Raw genomic sequence first — 13,432 nt, 5'->3', positions numbered from 1 at the left:
CACAATCCATTATAGCGCAGTGGCAAGCGAGTGATTTATGCCATGGCGCATTTCGTGGTCTAAATAAGCCACGGAAGAGTGCAGTTGATTCTGACCTTTACATAAACACACAGAGACTAACGATAACGGTCTCGCTGACTCAACACAACATAATATGCATCTGTTGGTTAATTACATTTTAATCTAATTGTTGTCTTTCTAGAGTAATGAAGCACAAAATCAATTCATAATTTAGAGGCTGCTTTGTTGAAATGCGACGCATAAGTCTTTCTCTTTAACTTCAAACTGAGATGCAGAGCAAATTTTTAAAAACATTTACACCCGCCAATTTAGCTCTCAGCTTGACTCTGACGTGATTTTACCTTTATTCTCTTACATCTGGGCAAAACCTCAAGTAAAAGCCACCATGGCTGAATGGACAGGGCAACATGTTGCTACTGGATAAACAAGTAATCTCAATGCCTGTGGCTTGAATCAAGCTTTCATAGGCACAAAGGTTGGTGTGTTTCAACACAATTGTGACTGATGCTCTATTGATCCAGCCGTATTTTGCACATTGCCGTCAAAACCATCCAGACCCCTTTTACTCACACCTAAGATAAAACACTGAAATGAGTCTCGCTAAAAGCTGCCATAAAAGTAATCTATCTGTCATAATAGAGTCCTAGTAGTGTGCTTTTTGCAAAAATCTGAACAATAATGTTAGCATGTGGAAAAAATTTTAAGGATTGACAAGTAAATCAATAAACCAACAATAAAGTGTTGGTCCTCTTTCTCTCAAAATCCACACACAAAACAGCCATGTTGCACAATGAATGAGTTCATAAAATTTAAATTCCCTCAATGTTTACATGAACTTACATGGAAACTCCAGTTTCACAGCTTTTGTATTACAAATAAACGATTGCTACAGTCAGAACAAAATCATTATTATTTTAGTATTTCTTGAAAGAGTTCAATCTGAATGCTCAACGAATACAGAGTGTTGGGGCCCGACTTTATGAATATGCATGCCGATTGTTTGGCAATGAATGTAATATTGCTAAAAAATGTTAAATAAATAAGAACAGGCTGAAGCGAAACGCCGTCTCACACCCGAGGTTCATCAAAGTCATAACAATCATCTTAATTAGCAACCAAACTCACTGTCCCACCAGCACTGATGGAATCTGTTCCAAAACCTAGTGAACCTAGTGATTTTAAAGGCATCATAAGTCTTCTCTTGTATCTTCTTTTTGCCAATTTAAAGCCAGCTTTACAAGTACTTCCTTACAAGTTTTTCTCAGTTTTCATGTGTTGTGCATTTAAGGTGTACGCCATTTTGCTTATTACCACATTATTAGTTTAGCATCCTAGTAAATAGTGCTATTTGTGTGCCAGAGCACTTCAAATCAGATGCTTGTGTGAGGTTGCTACCTTCGAAGGCAGCCAGGCAGTAGAATGGAAGGCAACTTACTACATTTTACAGTCAATATAATACACAACGGTGTGCAAGTGTGTGTAAGTATGAGCCCTTCCTCTTTCACTCAGAAATCTCATGTGGAAAGACCCCACCTTCAGGGTTGCCCTGATAAATCACCTCCCCAATGAATTGCATCTGAATTGCACCTGCAGTGCGCTGGGACCGTCACAGGAATTGAAATCAGGGGACTAACAGCCTGTGGCCCTCCTCTCGCTAGGCATGCTAATGCTGTAGCGATTACCTAAACAGGAGTTCTGCCGGGGAACTCCCATCTGTCCCATTCAGAGTCACTATGCATTGGCATGAGCCGCTGTTCACAATGATGCAGGCACATCTCATATACTGCCATTCACATACATACAAGTATTTTCAGAGGCTAAATGATTGACTGTGGCTAAACATACTGCAGGTTTGCTTATCAAGAGCTACATGTTTAAACGCGCCATTTAAAGTGTCATGAAACCCCCATTTCAATACAAGTCTGTTTTCACCACACAATTCTGGAGCGTAGGCATGGAAAGTAGGCTCTTTGGTTTGCCTTTTATTTACAGTTAACAATTTAGCAAACTTTTTTCTCTAAATCGACTTGCTAATGAAGAGAAAACACAAAATTTCAATCTGCAGCAAAACACAAAGATGCAAAGGTCATTTTTATCTGTAACTTAATGTGCTAAAACACTTTCATTTGAACCGTTTCAAATATAAAGCATTGATCGTTGGATAATTAGTCTGAACTTTTGACACACTCGCTGTGGAAATGAATGCCGTTTGTGATGCCAAGTGTCAGACTGCATCTGGTTTCAAATGAGCCACAGCCCATAACTCTTGAAACTCTCTAGTCTAGCAAGCAAATACATTTGCATCCAATGCTTCTGAACATTCGAAAAAACGCCGAAGGGATAAAGCCACAGATTCTCATAAATAATAATGGAGTACTGTTGATGTGTAGGAAAATCATAGAAGCCAGCCATTTCAAATTCAATAGCGTTCACTCTAGTGCTCTTTTTGTATCTAATACCATAGCATTTCATAGGCCTTTAAGTGGCATTCCTGTTGAGACCAAGCACATACATAGCCACATGCACATTTTCTTGCTCAACACCCAAGACAATGTCTCTTCTAATCGTGTTTAGTGTGGCCAAGTGGTCTTTTTGCTGGCGATATTCAACCCTCAAGAGATATACAATAGACTACGCCACCCTGGGACTATACCAGGGAATCACAGTTCACTTAAAATGTTATAAGGAACCCAGGTGCATTCCACTGAATAATGTGAGCAAGAGACGTGGGTAGCAAAATAGAGTTTGTTTATTAGTACAAAAGTTTAAAATGCAGGAATAGTCACCCAGCCAATTACTAAACTGGAAATCACAATCCACAATAAGGATTCACAATTACTTCGGAGCTGTGGCCTATTGGCATCAAATGGGCTAAGAGAGGGAGCAAAAGAGGAAAATCACACTAAGTGCACACACACACACACACACTCTCTCCAATACCCGTGATTTTATCAGTGGTGCTCACACAGCATAACACAGCACACGGTGAAGGAAAGCCTCACTGCCGTCGGACACACAGCTCCTGTAATTGTAATACAAACCAAAATAAATCAAATTAATAAAAATTAATCAATAAAAACTTAAATGCAGGGGAGCAAAAGAAACCCTTCCAACATAAAGAAAAGAAATAAATTCTAGCTTAAACAGCTAGATAATAACACAAAAGGACAAGGAAAAATAAATTTAAAGACAACAATGTCCAAGAGAAAATCTCAGCATTCTGAACCAGTCCAAAATGAGAAACACCACAAAGGGCAAATGAAGAAATAAATATCTGAATGAGCGCGGCCCTCGAACTCGTTATTTCCCAACGTACGAGGAAAAGATCTTCAAAATACAGTCACAGTAGGAGCAGGTTTTAACCAACAACTCCAAAATCGGGCCGCGCTAAATCACCCAGAACAAAATGATGAAAACACACAGCAAAAATATACAGAAAAGAAACGAAAGCAAATCCAGCAGGAACAAAACAGCAGCGTGCTTCTATATGTAGTAGGGAAATGCAGCACGCCCAGTCTTAGCCCTTAATAGATAAGAAGACGATTAGTAAACTAGTTCTAGTTTATGAACAGCAATCGGAAATATAAACACACATACCAAATAACGCAGCCGTTCGCCACACCAGAAAGCAGAGCTGACGTCAGTATCCACGGGATAGAAATGAAGTAGATGCCAAACAGCATATATTGGATATCCCCACTCAACCGGTAAACACACGGGAATGCTGGGACTAGGCAGTGTAACGAGCCAGACCGCACGTAACGGTTGTTTACAATAGACTCTCCAGTGCACGCAAAGCCCCACAGAAATAACACAAGCGGTGTTAAAATGCCCAAACGGCTGTGTTTTAACCACAGACCTCTGTTGAATGCCGGTAAACAGGAAGAGCGCAGGCACAGAACAGATGACCACCTCCGGCCCGCACCAAACAGCCATTTAAACACACCTCCCTGCGGGGAGATAGGCTACCAATAACATGACGTCACTACAGGGAGGATCTGACTAATCTGCCACAATCTACCCCTACTTTTTGTATCGTCGCCCCGACGATAGAATACGGCAACCCCACTTATCAATTCCAAGGCCTGTAAATGACAGAGATCCCACTAGAGACAGACCCACCTAGGGGCACAGCCTCACCAGGCGCCTCCACTGACCGTGGCAGGTGATGGACATTGGAGTGCTGGCCTGCTCTGGGTCTCGTTGATCTCCGCAAAGCCATTACCTCAGTGCCTGGTGGGCCTACAGACACAGTAACAGATCCCGGAGCGAGACCCATTTCTCCAGAACGGTGTTGTCCTTGGGCTACTGGTATCCCAGGTACCGTCACCAGGGGGCAAGGGTCCAAGATATCCAAGGAAGCTTGGACAGCTGCAGGGACTAAATTACTAACAGCCGGACTCTGAGCCTGGGGGGTTTCAGGGACGAACAGTAGCAAATCGCCCTCGTCTGGCTCATCCTCTAAAGGCAGCGCCCCCTCCACCAAAGGCCTATCCCGAGGGCTCGGAACTGGACGGTCCCCTAAAATCTTAGCCTTCAACAAAGAGCGATGAACATGCCTTACCTTACCCAACTCATCAACCGGTGCAATTGTATATACTGAACCCCCTTCAACAGGTGCCTTCACTACTTTATACACAACTGGGCTCCACAAGTCTTGGATCTTATGGCGACCTCTCATGCCACACTCACGGAGGTAAACCAACTGGCCCTCCTCAAGTGACACACACCGCACATTCTGATCATGATGTATTTTACGTCTCTCCGCGGCCACCCTTAGCCGATCACGTGCCCCTTCAAAGGCCACATGGAGCCTAGTTTGATGTTCCACAACCCACTCATGAACATTACCTACCCCCACCTCCTGGACTCTGCCCAACAAAAAGTCAACTGGGAGCCGTGGTTCTTGCCCAAACATTAGGAAGTATGGGGACTCGCCAGTGGTCTGATGCGGGGTGGTGTTATAACAGAAAAGTACTTGTGGAAGGCAAGACACCCAGTCCCTCTTCCGAGAAACAGGCAATGTACGGAGGAGACTATGCAACGTCCTATTGAAGCGCTCGCATTGGCCATTACCAGCCGGATGGTAAGGAGTAGTGCGAGACTTCTCGACCTTGTACAACTGACAGAGCTGCTGGATGAGAGAGGATTCAAAGTTACGGCCCTGATCGGAATGAATCCGACCAGGGACCCCAAACTTGTAAAACCACTCGGCCACAAGAACCTGGGCCACAGTCTCCGCCCGTTGGTCCCGTGTGGGGATAGCCATGGTGTACTTCGTGAAGACATCAGTCATCACGATGACATTTTCAACTCCTGAACGAGAGGGTTCAAGCACAGTAAAGTCAATGGCTACGATCTCGTTAGGTCTTGATGCCAACAAATGGCCCATAAAACTACGGGCAGTGGGACCCCCATGCTTAGCAACTTGGCACCTTTCACACTCCTGGCACCATCGTGCCACTTCTGAGGACATTCCAGGCCAATAACACCGCTGCTGTACCAACTCAGTGGTACGCTCATTCCCCTGGTGCCCATGCTCCTGATGAAGCTGCCTCAAAACCTCAGATTTTAAGGTAGTGGGTAAAATCAATTGAAAGCACTCCTCACCCCCATCAGAGCGAAACACTCGTCGATACAATACACCCTCTCTCTCAATGAACCGATCCCACTGACGAAGCAGGATCAATCCCAGCCTAGACAACCGTTTGCGTTCTTCCACTCTAGGGAACACCTTTCGCTTCCAAAAGGGCAAAATTTCCTTAATCACAGGGTCTGCCTGTTGCAAAGAGCTCAATTCTGCAGTGGTATAACTGGGCAGGGCTGTGATCACCGCTTGAGTGGCTTGAACAGCTACCTGCGTACCAGCCCCCTGCTGTACAGCACGAGGAACTGCAGTGCCTGGAAGCAAGTCCCCTAACATGCTAGAGTCAAGTGGGTGCTGCCTCGACAGAGCATCTGCGTTTCTATTACATCTGCCTGATCGATACCTCACCTCAAAATCAAAAGCTGCAAGTTGTGCTGCCCAACGCTGTTCAGTCGCCCCAAGCTTTGCCGATGATAGATGGCTAAGGGGATTGTTGTCGGTGAAAACAACACATTTGTGCCCCAACAAATATTCACGGAACTTTTCAGCCATGGCCCACTTGAGCGCCAAGAACTCTAATTTCATAGAGCTATAGTTGTTCATATTGCGCTCAGTGGGCCTAAGACTGCGGCTGGCATATGCAATTGGCCGCACGGTTCCTCCCTGTTCTTGGGAAAGAACTGCCCCAAGACCACTGAAACTAGCGTCAACCTCCAGAATAAATGGCAGAGTAAAATCTGCGTAGGCAAGCACAGGGGCAGAGGTGAGTTTCCTCTTTAAGGCTTCAAAACTATCCTGACAAATCTCACCCCAGGCACCGTTAAAACTCACCTCCCTACGTTTCTTTGTCTTGCCACCTGCCAGTTCGGCCACCAATTTATGCAGAGGGGCCGCCAACCTGGCAAACCCCTCCACAAAACGGCGGTAATAACTGGCAAAACCCAGGAACGAACGCAACTCGGACAGACTTGTAGGAGTGCGCCACTGAGCTACCACTTCAATTTTACTTGGGTCTGTGGACACACCTTGAGACGACACCACATGCCCTAAATACTTTACCTCACGTTGAAAGAAGGCACACTTTCCTAACTTGGCTTTTAGTCCTTCAGCCCCTAACCGACCCAAGACCACCCCCAGACGCTCCAGATGTTGAGCCACCGAGGAAGAGAACACCACAATGTCATCTAGATACAAGAGCAAAGATTGGCATTGTTGGTCACCAAACAACCTCTCCATCAGACGTTGGAAGGTACTGGGAGCGTTACAGAGACCAAATGGCATCCTATTCCACTCGAATAGGCCAAATGGGGTACAGAAAGCAGTCTTAGGCCGGTCAACTTCAGTGACAGGTACCTGATTGTACCCGCTGGCTAAATCCATAGTGGAGAACCAGCGGGCACCAGTCAGGGCATCAAGGGACTCCTCAATACGGGGCAAAGGGAAGGCATCCTTCCTAGTTTTAGAATTAAGTTGACGATAGTCCACGCACATTCGTAGACTACCGTCTTTTTTTCTTAACTAAAACAATGGGAGACGCATAGGGGCTGCAGCTTTCCCGGATAACCTGTGCCTCAAGAAGTTGATTAATGTGGGACTTTACTACCTCATATTCCGAAGGTGGTATACGCCTGTACCGTTGCCTGACAGGGGTATCGTCCAGAAGCGGAATATCATGGGCCAAGAGGTTAGTGCACCCCAGATCACCCTCATGGGCTGAAAACACAAATTTGTACTTGTGAAGCAAAGCCCGGACCCGGCTTTGCTCTTCCCCTGCCAAAACTGACAAATCTATGGCATCAATCTGGTCCTCCACAGTAGAGGGGACCAAGGAACTATGGGAGCCTACAGTAGCAGTTAAGGACCTTACTTCAGTAATACCTTCTGGCAAACTAATGACAAAGACACCACTCAATGTGCCTAAAGACGTCCTGGGGTAAAGAATCACCTCAGTGGTACCCACATTCACAACCGGGATATACACCGTGCCCCGGGTCACTTGAACCAGTGCGGGGGAGGCCAACAAACCAGCAGGTAAGCCTGAATCTGGAGGCTCAAACAGCACGGGACCGGAAGCATAATGTTCTGAGCAGGTTGCCGCTACCAGCTTCATGGTACCACCTGGAATGTGACACATGCCCCGCCCCCGCACCCTAACCCCCCCAACACGATCAGAGGTCTGGACACTAACCTTACTACAATGTTGTAATGCCTTTGTGACGGAGCTAGGGGCCTGTGACACCACCGGTAAGTCAAAAAGGGATGTACCATGTTGTCCAAAAAGTTCCTGGTAGCACCGGCCAAGGACATTCATCCCCAAGACACCCGGGACATGTCCACCGGCGCCACCAGGAGGATCTCGGACAACCAGCACTCCACACTCCGGTACTACTTTACCACAAAGTTCGACATCGAGCTCCATATACCCGATATAAGGAATCGCAAGACCATTCGCAGCGGTAAGTTGCAACCATTGACACGACCTAAGACGCTCCTGCCCCCATGGTTCAAAATACTGGTGAAAGCAACTCTCGGTGATCGTGGACACCATGGAACCGGTATCCACTAAACATGGCACTTGAACACCACCGATGAGCACATTAAGATGAGGACAGGAGGACACCAAACGAGAGACAGAATTTAGACGGTTTACAACATTTGAGTCAAATGACTCCCCATCCGCGCTGTGACTCCGCAGCCCGGTGGGGATTAGTTTTCCGACGGCTGTGAAGATCGAAACTGCCTAGACCCAGTTGAAGATATACCCACTGCTGGAGCGCGAGGGAGAACACGTTCTCCATCACACTCTCGGGCAAAATGGCCAGACCGTTGGCACCTCCGACATACTATATTACTGTGATATGGGGACCGGCTATATGAATTAGGGACCTGCAAGCGAGCCAACCCTTGGGTAAGTTGGTTTAACTGTTCTTGTTGTGCCTTCAACATTTCCCGTAACTCTACTAGCTCCGACTTGGAAGGGGAGCTCAACCGAACTACCTGCGACTCCCCCTGCATGGCATACTGGGCCCCATAGGCCACTGGTACAGACTGACTTCGCCCTCTCGCACCCCCAGGCACTCCCTCCCGCTCCCAGCGCATTGCCTCGCTACGAACATCTAAGAGGGAAGAGGTAGGGTCACGGCGGACTAATTGTTTTAGTTCCCGACGAAGACCAATATCGAGCACGTGCTCGACAAACTGGTCACGCAATAAAGCTTCTGCATTTGGTATGGCATGCGGCGACTGCTGTTTTACCCCCTCCAAGAGGCCCATCAATGCAATAGAGAACTCTAAAAGTGTTTCTCCTTCCTGCTGCCTCCTGGAAAAAAATGCCTGTTGCAATGCTACATATGACAAAGAACACCCATACAATTCCTTTAAGGCCCGAATTATCTTATCTGGATCCCCCCTCTCTGTCTCAGACCGATACCTGATCTCATCCCGAGCTTCTCCCTCTAAATGATCAAAAAGAAAGAATGCTTGATCAGCTCTAGACAAATGGCGAACCCGCATACAGGCTTGGGCCTCCTCTACCCATTCATTTATGGTAATACCGGGTCTCCCGCTAAATTTTGGGCACTTCCTATCTCGGGGAACAAACACAAATCGCTCAGTAGATGGGGCACTTGCACCAGCAGATTGCTGTGCACCAGAGGGTAAGGCGGTAGAAATAGGAGCTGTACTAGGACCTGGAATAACAATTTGAGTCTGTTCTTGTCTAAGTCTCTCATTATCAGCTCTTAATTGGGCCACAAGATCCTGAAGTTCTTGTAATTCTTCTGCCATCGCTAACTTTTAGTAAAACACTTACCACCAAGCAAGGCGGGGCAGAAAGAAATTTGGACCTGAAACACAATCAGGGGAGGTAGCCAAAGAGACCCTTCAAAGAGTCTACGCTGCTGTCTTGTTCCTGTAAAAATAAAAAAAAAAAGCAAATAATGGCAATACCAGCTGGCAAAGAAATCTTCACCCACGTCTCTGTTCCATTTAGTGGATCCTGTCGACTACGCCAAAATGTGGCCAAGTGGTCTTTTTGCTGGCGATATTCAACCCTCAAGAGATATACAATAGACTACGCCACCCTGGGACTATACCAGGGAATCACAGTTCACTTAAAATGTTATAAGGAACCCAGGTGCATTCCACTGAATAATGTGAGCAAGAGACGTGGGTAGCAAAATAGAGTTTGTTTATTAGTACAAAAGTTTAAAATGCAGGAATAGTCACCCAGCCAATTACTAAACTGGAAATCACAATCCACAATAAGGATTCACAATTACTTCGGAGCTGTGGCCTATTGGCATCAAATGGGCTAAGAGAGGGAGCAAAAGAGGAAAATCACACTAAGTGCACACACACACACACACACTCTCTCCAATACCCGTGATTTTATCAGTGGTGCTCACACAGCATAACACAGCACACGGTGAAGGAAAGCCTCACTGCCGTCGGACACACAGCTCCTGTAATTGTAATACAAACCAAAATAAATCAAATTAATAAAAATTAATCAATAAAAACTTAAATGCAGGGGAGCAAAAGAAACCCTTCCAACATAAAGAAAAGAAATAAATTCTAGCTTAAACAGCTAGATAATAACACAAAAGGACAAGGAAAAATAAATTTAAAGACAACAATGTCCAAGAGAAAATCTCAGCATTCTGAACCAGTCCAAAATGAGAAACACCACAAAGGGCAAATGAAGAAATAAATATCTGAATGAGCGCGGCCCTCGAACTCGTTATTTCCCAACGTACGAGGAAAAGATCTTCAAAATACAGTCACAGTAGGAGCAGGTTTTAACCAACAACTCCAAAATCGGGCCGCGCTAAATCACCCAGAACAAAATGATGAAAACACACAGCAAAAATATACAGAAAAGAAACGAAAGCAAATCCAGCAGGAACAAAACAGCAGCGTGCTTCTATATGTAGTAGGGAAATGCAGCACGCCCAGTCTTAGCCCTTAATAGATAAGAAGACGATTAGTAAACTAGTTCTAGTTTATGAACAGCAATCGGAAATATAAACACACATACCAAATAACGCAGCCGTTCGCCACACCAGAAAGCAGAGCTGACGTCAGTATCCACGGGATAGAAATGAAGTAGATGCCAAACAGCATATATTGGATATCCCCACTCAACCGGTAAACACACGGGAATGCTGGGACTAGGCAGTGTAACGAGCCAGACCGCACGTAACGGTTGTTTACAATAGACTCTCCAGTGCACGCAAAGCCCCACAGAAATAACACAAGCGGTGTTAAAATGCCCAAACGGCTGTGTTTTAACCACAGACCTCTGTTGAATGCCGGTAAACAGGAAGAGCGCAGGCACAGAACAGATGACCACCTCCGGCCCGCACCAAACAGCCATTTAAACACACCTCCCTGCGGGGAGATAGGCTACCAATAACATGACGTCACTACAGGGAGGATCTGACTAATCTGCCACATTAGCATGATTGCTTATCAAAGTCTGACAGCTGACATGGTGTTACAGAAAAATATCTGTGCTTGCCGTATGGGACATGCGTCATTTACTGTGGATGGGTTGTTCGGCACAACCTGTCTACATCAGTCAGTTAAATCACGGTCAGCTAATGAGTGTGGCATAAACAGCAGAGAGTTTCATTAACATTGTGTGGTTAATTGGCACAGGGCAGCCGTGAGTTGTCCCTTTGACAACTACAATGAGCAGTCAGCCAGAAGTGTTATTTAGAATGCTTATTAAACATGAACGGGGAAAAATCTATTGTTGTCAAGAGGCAATTTCAGTCTACAGATATGGATATAATTCCTTATGGGACATACTGAATGCAGCCCATTCCTATCGGATTCCTAGAATCTCCTGGAGGCGGTTTTCTTCTAGCGAAGACTAGATTGTTACAGGTTGCCACTGCTGAACTTTAGCTGTTTACATCCATAAACAACAGCAGAAAAAGAGCCCCCTGGTTCCCTTAATTTCCACTGACAAGCATAGCAAAATGCCAGAGTTCATTCCGCAGTCATATTTGCTCAGAAACAGTGATCTTCCTGCTGGGTAGGGAGACGTAAATTTAGATTCTAATAGAATTTGGGTGGCATCATTCTACGAAATCATCCTGCCTTGATATTCTTCCAGGCCAACATGCACACACACACTCTGTCACAACATATTTCAAACAACAGAAGTTTGAGTTATGTGAGGTCACCTGTGGTTATGAAGATCTTGTCTACTTCAAAAAGCAACTGGAAAAGACTTAGAAAGTAAGCAAGCAGAAACTTATCCAAAGAGACTTGCTTTGCACAAGAGGACAATACCCCCAGGCACCCTAGGGTTAAGTACTTTGTTCAAGGATACAATAGCCATGTAGTGCCATTTTTACCTGCAATCCTTTGGCTCCTGGTCAAGATTGTTAACCACTACACTACACTACCACTATGACCTGACAATTTTGTCAAACTTGGCAAATATGGGCTTGTCTTGATTGTAGGTTTTAATCTACACCCTTTCCAGCCCAGACTATTTACACCTAAACTGTACTATAACCATCATTCACAACAGCTACAGACTACACACCCCATTTACAGGCCCCAGAAGGGCTAGTTTAGACCACTTATGGTACATTCAAATAGGTTGTTGCCATCAACGCCTCTCGTTTACTTTGACATCATAGAGTGGCATCAAGTGTTGCCAAAATTAATTGTGGATCCGTCACATCGGGTTGGGTCCAATGCTAACGGCAGAGGTTCAACTTTTCAAGCACCAACGCAGGCATCAGACAATCAGATTGCCTTATGAAAATACACTAGCGCAGACATTAGCCAATCGCACTCATGCAACACCAGAAAGTAATGTGATTGGCTGTTGTCACTATGAAAGTCGCGTCAGAGCATGAAAGAGCATGAAAATCTGCTTAAATCTCTTATAGGGGCTTTTGCACCACACAGTTCTAAGAATTAGCCTGCATGCAGGTTCCTAGAGAACAAATTTGTCCCTCAGGCCGTTTTCCTGGTTGCACTTGCACCAGGAACAGGAACTCAGAAGCAGACAGCAGTGACGTCTTCATTTACGGCATTTATGAATGCTGATGACCGTGAATGGAGGTCACCATGATTGGAGCCGTTTTTGTAGCGTTTTGCGGGTTTCGTGATAATGCAAATGGAATGTAAACACACAATTTACATGATCAAAAGAGCAAAAAGTTGGGCTAATAACCACCATTTTAAACAGCTACAGACTGTCCCATTCCTAGGCCCCAGACGGGCAATACTAGACCTCTTATGGGACTCTGCTTACCTCAAACAGCCTCATTATGTTGGTGAACATGATCAAGACACATTTGCCCTGATTACCCAACAATTTTGTATAACTTGGCAAATATGGGCTGGTTTTGATTGTAATTTTCTGCCTACATTTTTTTCAAAGCCCATTCCAGATTGTTAAGCACAACCCTACACAGTAATCCCATTCACAGCAGCTGCAGACTTTACCCAATTGTCAGTCCCCAGAAGGGCAATGTTAGACCTCTTATATAACCCTCCTTACCTCAAACAGCCTCATAATGTTGACAAACATGATGGAGATACATTTGCCATGAAGACCCCAGCAATTTTGTCAAACTTGGCAAATATGGGCTGGTCTTGATTTTTAGGTTTCAAAGCCCAGCCCAGATTGTTAAGCTTCAACATTACACTGTAACCCCATTCACAACAGCTGCAGACTTTATCACATTTCCAGTCCCCAGAAGGGCCTCTTACGTAACTTTGCTTACCACAAACAGCTTCATAATTTTGGCACACATGATGGAGACACATTTGCCATAATGATTCTAGCAATTT

At 45.3% G+C, this 13,432-nt stretch overlaps 1 protein-coding gene and 1 long non-coding RNA gene across 2 annotated transcripts in view; both read right to left on the bottom strand.

Moving 5' to 3' along the window:
- Positions 1–13,432, bottom strand: part of LOC132105499 (metabotropic glutamate receptor 8-like) — a 174,649-nt gene that overhangs the window by 157,968 nt on the left and 3,249 nt on the right. The gene's annotated exons all lie outside the window — the stretch shown is intronic.
- Positions 9,781–10,952, bottom strand: LOC132105500 (uncharacterized). Its single transcript, XR_009423955.1, has 2 exons — positions 10,647–10,952; positions 9,781–10,071 (listed from the first exon to the last, which is right to left on the bottom strand). It is a non-coding gene; the product is annotated as an uncharacterized LOC132105500 (long non-coding RNA).

The sequence above is a fragment of the Carassius carassius genome, chromosome 26 (assembly GCF_963082965.1).
Source record: "Carassius carassius chromosome 26, fCarCar2.1, whole genome shotgun sequence".
Taxonomy (NCBI): domain Eukaryota; kingdom Metazoa; phylum Chordata; class Actinopteri; order Cypriniformes; family Cyprinidae; genus Carassius; species Carassius carassius.
The sequence above is the reverse complement of the archived record's forward strand: the minus strand, read 5'-3'. Positions and strand labels throughout refer to the sequence as shown.